The following is a 9,645-nucleotide window of genomic DNA, read 5'->3' on the forward strand; positions in this document are numbered from 1 at the left end:
CTCAACAAGCAGAAACTTCCAAGGCCAAAGAGGAGCTGACCAGTGCTTTAGCAGCCATGGAAAAACTGAAGGAGAGCTTCAAGAGCGAGCGGGCAGGCTGGGACACAAAGAAGGCAACTCTGCTGAAGAGGGCTGAGGACGCTGGAGCGGCCCTTAATTAGGTAGCAAAGGAACTGACTGGCTTGATACGGCAAATAAATGCCATGACTTTCTGTTTTTTTTGGTAAAGAGCCTCTTCATAAGCTTTAAACATGTAGTATCTATGAAACTGCTGGTTTACACATGTGTTTTTTTATGATGTAGGAACTTGCGTTGCTCATCTTGGCTTGGATATGCGTCAAAGACTGAAAGCTTCCTATACACTTATAGAGCAGTTATATACTGGAGTACAACGGGTTATCTGCACAGCTTCCCACAACAAACCGCCCCCAACCTTGATCAAGGAGACCTTGGAAAGGCTGGCGATGATGCCTGCCCGGTTTGAAGAATTGAAGAAATCAGCTGCCAGGGCGGGTGCTCTAACTGCATTAACTCGGGCCAAAGCATGGATATCGGTTCTTGATCCGGCTGACATGGGAAATGGCTACCCAAGCATAAAGGAGGACGGGTCAGACTTTGATAATGATGACCTTAGAGCCTTAACGAGGGAAATGTCCCCATTAGCCAGCAAATTGGCCGAAGAAACTGATCTTTCACATTATCAGTCGATTTATGATGCCAACACAAGAGAGTTAACGCGCCGACTTATGATGCTCCAAATCTTATTCCTCCAATCCATAAGCATACCTATGCCCCTGATGTCGACCCCTCCACACTTATAAGTGATGAAGCTGTATTCAAAGCCTTAACTGGGATCGATTGGAGAACCATTGACTTCCAGCCACTGGGTAGAGAGGAGGAAGATGAACCGGCGCAGGATGATCCGCAACCGTCAAGTCAACCCGACCAAGATTCATAAACCGGTATACGGTTTAGCGTCTGCGTTTTGCAAAAACTTGTTGAGAACAATTATTCTTTTGGGCATCAAACGCCTTGTAATAGGCTTAGTTTAAACTCTTGATCTGCTATGCCATCGTGCATATTTACTTTGCATGACACTGCTAATCCGCCATGTTAAGATATTCTACGTCTGCTGATGATCTTTAGCAAGTTGGAATCTGTTCCTGCATATAACAGATAAAAAGTGTCCTGGTGGTTTACCGCTAGACGGGTTATCATGCCCAATATAAAACTATGGGAAATTAACATTGTTTATAACCAAGGCTGGACTTAAGAATAACCATATATAATTGAGCATATAGCATACCTGTGATATTTGATCACACTGTTGGTATACCAAGCCAGTATAAGGGCGATAACCCAAAATTATAGCACTGGTAATTATATTTCTGGCTTATGAAATAAACCAGGCCGGGTTTATAAACACCGGATATTTTGTTACCTCATATTCGCGACTTATATTCAAAAACCAGGCCGGATTAATAAACACCAGATTTTAATTTATCATGTACTGACGACTTATAATCGAAAGCCAAGCCGAGTTAATAAACACCGGCGAATTATGAGAATAAAAACTCTATAAGCTTCATCAAATAAACCTCAAAAGACCTGTCAAATAAAAACAAACAAACAACGAGGCTTTTCATGGGCTGCCAGGCCTAAAAATCGAGGCTTTTCATGGGCTGCCAGGCCTTAAAATTGAGGCTTTTCACGGGCTGCCAGGCCACTCAGTTAAACAGTTTTACAAACCTTATAAGATTGACCTCACGTAACCAATCGTCGTTTTAACTTTGACAAGTTCAGGGTCTGCATAAGATTAACTTGTCAAACGTTCGGCGGGTCATTCCAGGAATACCTGGGTGGAGTGGCTTACTTAAAAAGGCAGGATAACCCGGGGTTTTAGGTGAATACACATGGCTTCCAAGCCTGGCTTTTAAGCCTATCACAAGGGTTATAGCAACTCTGGTTCTTTAGAACAAAAGAGCCCCCAAGCAATATTTCTGAGCTATGCTTAATGGGCACCTATGTTTGAGTTGTACTTTTGCAACAAACTCTCTGTGGTCCCTTTAATCTGGGTAGTAAGCCCCCAAGTTTTTTTTGTGTGTGGCTGATAAGCCGGATCAAAGGGTAATCATAACTTTGCTCTATAAAGCAGAAGCCCCCAAGTGACCAAAAACTCATTTAAGAAAAAACGACAGAGGCCCTGCTTTAGCAGGGATGTCGGTTTATTATATTGATCATAATATATACATTGTCAAAAATATGTACATCAGAAGAGCCTGTGGCTCAGGTGTAATAAAGCCGAAGATGAGCAATATTCCACGTCCGGTGGGTCTCCTCCTCCGACTTACGTGAGTCTTTGTGCTCTCGAGCATCGATAAGGTAGTATGACCCGTTGTTCAGATTCTTGCTGACCACAAAGGGTCCTTCCCAAGGTGGGGATAACTTGTGCATATCAGTCTGATCCTGGATAAGCTGGAGGACCAGATCGCCTTCTTGAAAAGTTCTGGTTTTAACCCGGCAGCTGTGGTAACAACGCAGATTTTGCTGGTAATCGCTGAACGAGCCGCCGCTATGTCCCGCTTCTCATCTAACAGGTCTAGTGCTTCTTGACGTGCTTTTTCATTGTCAGCTTCAACATAAGCCGCCACGCGAGGTGAGTCGTGCCGGATGTCACTAGGGAGAATTGCCTCTGCTCCGTAAACCATAAAGAAAGGCATGTAACCCGTAGACCTATTGGGGGTGGTATTAATGCTCCATAACAGAGAAGGTAACTCCTCCACCCAACAACCCGGCGTCCTCTGTAAAGGAACCATAAGCCGGGGCTTGATGCCTCTCAGGATCTCTTGATTGGCTCTCTCAGCTTGACCATTAGATTGGGGGTGACCCACTGACGACACATCAAGCCGGATATGTTCACGTTGACAAAATTCTTTCATAGCACCTTTGGAGAGATTAGTGCCATTGTTTGTTATAATGATGTGTGGAAAGCCAAAACGGAATATCACTTTCTTCATGAATTGAACCACCATTGCTGCATCACACTCACTGACCGGCTCTGCCTCTACCCACTTTGTGAACTTATCAATCGCCACCAAAAGGTGGGTGTTATTATCCTTGGACCTCTTAAAAGGCCCAACCATATCAAGCACCCAAGTGATTGGGATCATCCTCAGCTCCTGAGCCGGAACATGAGCTCAACGTGAAAACTTCTGACAACCGTCACATTTTCTGACCAAGTCTTCAGCATCAGCATGAGCCGTCAGCCAATAGAAACCATGACGAAAAGCCTTGGCTACTAGAGATTTTGAACCAGCATGATGACCATAATCTCCTTCCTGGATCTCACGCAGAATCTCGCAGCCTTCTTCAGGAGAAACAAAACGCTCAAACGTCCCTGTGACACTGCAATGATGGAGCTCCCCATTGAGAGTAGTCATTGATTTGGACCGCTGGGTTATCTGCCTGGCCAAAGTTTCATCCTCAGGTAACTCGCCCCGGGTCATATATGCCAAATATAGAACTGTCCAATCAGGGATAGCATGAAGAGCCGCCACCAACTGAGCTTCCGGGTCAGGAATAGCCAAATCCTCCTCTGCAGGTAACTTGACCGATGGGTTATGCAAAACGTCAAGAAAGACATTAGGCGGCACCGGTTTACGTTGAGAACCCAACCGGCTTAAGGCATCAGCCGCTTCATTCTTTCGCCGATCAACATGCTCAACTTGATAACCCTTAAAGTGACCAGCAATAACGTCCACCTCTCGTCGATAAGCCGCCATAAGTGGATCCTTGAAATCCCAAGTACCAGAGACTTGTTGAGCCACCAAATATGAGTCGCCAAAGCACCTTACCCGGCTTAAGTTCATCTCCTTAGCCATCTGAAGGCCATGGAGTAAAGCCTCATATTCAGCTGCATTGTTAGTGCAAGGGAACATCACACGGAGAACATAACAAAATTTATCACCTCGTGGGGAAGCTAGCAAAACTCCAGCCCCCGAGCCCTCCAATTGCCTGGACCCATCAAAGTAAATAGTCCAATACGTATTATCTGGCTTTTCCTCGGGCATCTGTAGCTCTGTCCAGTCATTGATGAAGTCCACCAGCGCTTGAGACTTGATGGGCGTGCGAGGCATATACTTCAAACCATGAGGTCCAAGTTCAATGGCCCACTTGGCTATCCGACCTGTGGCTTCTCTATTCTGAATAATATCCCCCAAAGGAGCAGAACTGACCACCGTGATGGGATGACCCAAAAAATATTGCTTAAGCTTCCGACTGGCCATGAACACCCCATATACAAGCTTCTGCCAGCGCGGATACCTCTGCTTGGACTCAATAAGGACCTCGCTGATGTAATAAACCGGCCGTTGAACCGGATATTCTTTGCCTGCCTCCTTCCGTTCCACCACAATAGCCACACTGACAGCCCGGGCATTGGCAGCCACATATAACAACAATGGCTCATTATCAACAGGAGCAGCAAGAACGGGTGGCTCGGCTAACTGCTTCTTCAAATCCTCGAACGCTTCATTAGCGGCATCACTCCAGACAAAATTATCTGTCTTTTTCATCATCTGATACAGAGGGATAGCCTTCTCTCCTAAATGGCTTATGAACCGGCTTAGCGCCGCAATACGACCCGCCAGACGTTGAACATCGTTGATACATGCCAGTTTAGCCAAAGAAGTAATGGCTTTGATCTTCTCCGGATTAGCTTCAATGCCCCTGTTAGACACCAGAAAGCCCAAGAGCTTGCATGCCGGTACACCAAAGACACACTTGGCCGGGTTAAGCATCATCTTATAAACCCGGAGATTATCAAAGGTTTCCTTCAAATCGTCTATCAACATCTCCTTCTTCCAGGACTTCACCACAATATCAGCCACATAAGCATGAACATTGCGCCCAATCTGATTATGAAGGAAATTCTGCACACATCGCTGATAAGTCGCCTGATACATAGCAGAAATCCCCAAAGGGAGTTATGAAAGGTGTCTTCTCCTGGTCCTTAACTGCCATCTTGATCTGATGATAACCAGAATAAGCATCCAAAAAAATCAAACGCTCACAACCCGCCGTAGGATCAATAATCTGATCGATATGAGGGAGAGCAAAAGGATCAGCTAGACAAGCCTTGTTTAAATCCGTGTATTCCACACACATTCGCCAAGTGCCATTCTTCTTAAGTACCAGCACCGGGTTAGCCAACCACTCAGGATGAAAAACTTCAACGATAAACCCAGCCACCAAGAGCCGGGCTACTTCCTCACCAATGGCCTTACGCCTTTCTTCATTGAAGCGACGAAGAAACTGCTTGACCGGTTTAAACTTAGGATCAATATTGAGAGTGTGCTCAGCGAGTTCCGTCGGTACACCTGGCATGTCAGAAGGTTTCCATGCAAAGATGTCCCGGTTCTCACGGATGAACTCGATGAGCGCGCTTTCCTATTTCGGATCCAGATTAGCACTGATGTTGAACTGCTTGGATGAATCGCCAGGAACGAAATCAACCAGCTTAGTCTCATCAGCCGATTAAACTTCAAGGTCGGATCATGCTCCGTAGTTGGCTTTTTCAAAGAAGTCATATCCGTCGGATCAACATTGTCGTCATAAAACTTTAACTCCTCTGTTGCACAAACCGACTCAGCATAAGCTGCATCACCCTCTTCACACTCCAAAGCTATCTTCCGGCTCCCATGTACTGTAATGGTCCCCTTGTGACTCGGCATCTTGAGCTGTAGATAAACATAACAGTGTCTGGCCATGAACTTCGCATAAGCCGGCCGTCCAAACAGAGCATGATAAGGGCTCTTGATTTTCACTACATCAAAGGTTAAGGTCACTAATCTAGAGTCATGATCATCTCGAAAAGCAACTTCCAGAGCTATCTTACCAACTGGGTATGCTGACTTACCAGGCACCACGCCATGGAAAACAGTGTTCGACGATTTAAGATTTTTATCTGTCAACCCCATGCGACGGAAAGTCTCATAATAGAGAATATTGATGCTGCTCCCTCCGTCCCTGAGCACCTTGGTGAACTTATACCCTCCAACCCGAGGTGCCACCACCAATGCCAGGTGACCTGGATTATCAACCCGGGGCGGGTGATCTTCCTGACTCCATACGATGGGTTGTTCAGACCAGCGTAAATAGCGGGGAACTGCCAGTTCAACGGAGTTCACTGCCCTCTTATGAAGCTTCTGGTCACGCTTGCATAAGCTAGTGGTGAAGACATGATACTGTCCACTATTCAACTGCTTCGGGTTGCTCTGATAACTCGACTGTTGCTGCTGTTGACTCCCCTGATTATTCTGCTGATTGTAACCACTATGGTTGCCATGACTGCCTTGATTTCCTTGGAACCCGGAGTTAGAGCCGCCGTAACCCGGTCCATGAGAGCTGGACCCTGAACCGCCACCTGGCCCATGACTGTCTTGAAAATTTTTCGAATTTTTGAACTCCTTCATGATGAAGCAATCCTTCCAGAGGTGGCCGGATGGTCTTTCTCGCGTACAATGCCTTGGGCAGGGCTGATTCAACAGCTGCTCAAGATTAATGCCTGATCCTCCAGTCTGTGGGGCGGTTTACCCTTATGATGCTGGCCATTATTCTGCATGTTGGTCTTAGCCACAAAGTCTAAGCTATTATCAGCCTTGCGCTTACCGTTGCCTCCCTGATTCGCCGGGTTATGCTGCTGTCCTCTGGTGCTGCTGCTCTTCTTTCCCTTTCCCGGATTTTCATCATCAGACTCAGGGTCCTTGGTACCATCAGAGTCAGCATACTTAACCAAAGCCGCCATGAGTGTCCCCATGTCATTGCAGTGACATTTGAGTCGTCCTAACTTCTGCTTTAGGGGTATGAACTGGCAATTGTTCTCCAGCATCAACACTGCTAAGTCGGCATTGATGCGATCTGATGAGTGCAGGATTGTTGAGACCCGGCGCACCCAATGGGTTGTTGACTCACCTTCCTCCTGGACACAGGAGGCTAAATCCACCATTGACATAGGCTGCTTGCATGTATCCTTGAAATTCTGGATAAACTGGGCTTTTAACTCGGCCCAGGACCCAATGGAGTTGGTAGGGAGCCCCTTCAACCAAGTGTGGGCCATTCCTTCCAACATTAGGGGGAAATATTTAGCACATGCCGCATCGCTAACATCTAGTAACTCCATGGTCATCTCATAACTCTCGATTCATGCTTCAGGAGGTAAATCGGCTGTATAGTTAGGCACCTTACGAGGACCCTTAAAATCCTTGGGCAGACGCTCATTACATAGAGCCGGCACTAAGCACGGCACGCCCAAATGCCTGAAGGTTACACTTGGCTCCACCGAAGTTGTCGGACGAACCGGAGAAGGTTGACGGACCGCATACTGCACTGCTAACTCGGCCTCTCGACGTGCTCTACCTTGATCCACTATGTTCTGAGCATCAGCACCACCGCCCGCCGGGTTATGTCCATGTGGCGGGTTACGGTTCTGTGCACTGCTTGACACAGCCAGTTCGTCAATATACCTGATGTAACTCCAGCTTGTGCGAGGGGTGGAATGAATCCTGTCACGGCTGTAAGAATAAGCCCGCTGCTGAACCAAAGCAGTCTGAAGGAGCTCTCTAGCCCTCCGTGTTTCAACCGCCGTAGGAGACTCGCCTTCAACCGGGAGAGCCGCCAATCGTGACGCTGCAGCGATCATGTTATCCAAAGAGTTAGAGTGATGACCCGGTGGCGTCGGCACGTGCTGCGGCGGGTTATTGCTTTGACGAGGTGGGTCCGTCGTACGTGGCTGAACCGGCGTACCCGTCCCAGGTGTTTCGACCCGGTTTACCACTGCCGGGTTACTGGTTCCTGCTCCTGGCGTGTTAAAGAGGTTTCTTGCCTTGTAAACCGGGGGCAAATGACTCTGATGCCTCCTCCTCATGACATCATTTGAAGCGTTCTGATCTAGCATGAGCCGGTAAGACTCCGACTGAATCCGCTGTGCCTGAGCATCCAAAGCAGCCCACTCCTCAGCCATCCTCGCGTTTTCCACGTTTAGCTCCTCCTTGGCCTGTGCTATCTCATCACGCAATTTCACAACCGCCGCATTATGCTGATCCTGGTGCGCCGGGTTAACCACTGTTGTTAACAATGCTATCAGCTTATCCAACAAGTCAGTTAAGACCTGAGCCGGCGGGCGCACAGGGCCTCCTGCCTCGGCAGCCTTCGCCGCTGCTGATCCAGAAATCAGTGCTGCTGCAGTCGACGAGTGCTGTACCGGCTGCGTTCCGGCCATGAAGATCGCAACCCGGTTCGGCGGCTCACAGGGGACCGGAATACTGTCGCCATCGGAACAGCCCCCAAGCCGGCCATCTTGCAGTTGGTACAACGACTCGGTCTCACCGGTGGATGACTCGCCATCTGAATAGACAACCGTCTCACCGTTTGATACCGACTCAGATTCCGCACCGTTAATGAATCCCACGAAGGCACGCTTCATGGCGGGCTGAACTCAGGCGGGTCTCGCACGCTAAGCCGTCTCTATGATGTCGGTGCAGATGTCCGGCTCAGAGCCCGGTTCACCGATCTTGCCAATGAAGACGTGAATTCCGCCCAAGGGGACCCGGTACCCGTACTCAATCGAGCCGGCCTCGGGGCCCCAGCCTGTGTCGTCGATGTAGAGTTTTCCGCGACGACTCTTGTTCATCCAGCCCACAGCGTATCCCTTGATCCCTTCGAAATTGCCCTCTAAGAACTCGAAACCATCGTGCGATAGCCCCATGGTGGGCCCAACTGTCGTGGAATTGTCACGGCAGATGTCCTAAAGTGAGGACTTAGTCGTGGAGCCATCGCAACGAGATTAGCTTAAAGGGGTTAATTAGGACAAAGGACACGAGAAGTTTATACTGGTTCGGCCCCTTGCAGTGAAGGTAAAGACCTAATCCAGTTTGAGGTGGTATTGCTAGGGTTTCGATGACCAGGGAGCGAATACGCTTGACCTGGCTCTCGATCTGTTGTTTCTTCCCCCTAAACCGCCATCGGGTCGTCCCTTTATATACACAGGTTGACGCCCGGCAGTTCAAAGAATCCCGGACGGCTCATAAACGTGTCTGGCTCGGTATCTACTCTTTCCTATCTTACAATACAAGTCATACGCCTATGGCAGTTTATGTCTATGGGCCCTAACCCGCCTCTGGGCTTTGGGCCTTCTTATTAAGTCTCTTTCATAAATCGCCATCTTCTATGTCTTCATGGGCTTCAATACTTGTAATCATCATGAGTATAATTCGGCCCTTCCTGGGTGGTTTATACTCAGTAGTTATATCCCCAACAATAACTAAGTAATTTTTGTTGATTACGAGTTTAATAATCCTTCAAGTCATTCCTAGCCTGATCGGATATATCATTATCATGCTAAATTTTAACTGTGCTACATGGTCCTTCTTCCCGGAGCCCAATTTTTGACAATGAGCTAAGCCTACGTCGATCTTCCTCGTCATATCATTTCTCCTTGAACAGCAAGCTTGATTTCGAGTTTGTATCGTACGCGTGGTTCCAATAACCTTTCGCTTCATCATTCCTTTGACATGATGTCATCACTGATTGATTACATCTTCCTGAAATCTCTCGACAATTGTGTCGTGATCATCATCAACATTCTGA

The sequence above is a fragment of the Triticum aestivum genome, chromosome 3D (assembly GCF_018294505.1).
Source record: "Triticum aestivum cultivar Chinese Spring chromosome 3D, IWGSC CS RefSeq v2.1, whole genome shotgun sequence".
In the NCBI taxonomy this organism is placed as follows: Eukaryota; Viridiplantae; Streptophyta; class Magnoliopsida; order Poales; family Poaceae; genus Triticum; species Triticum aestivum.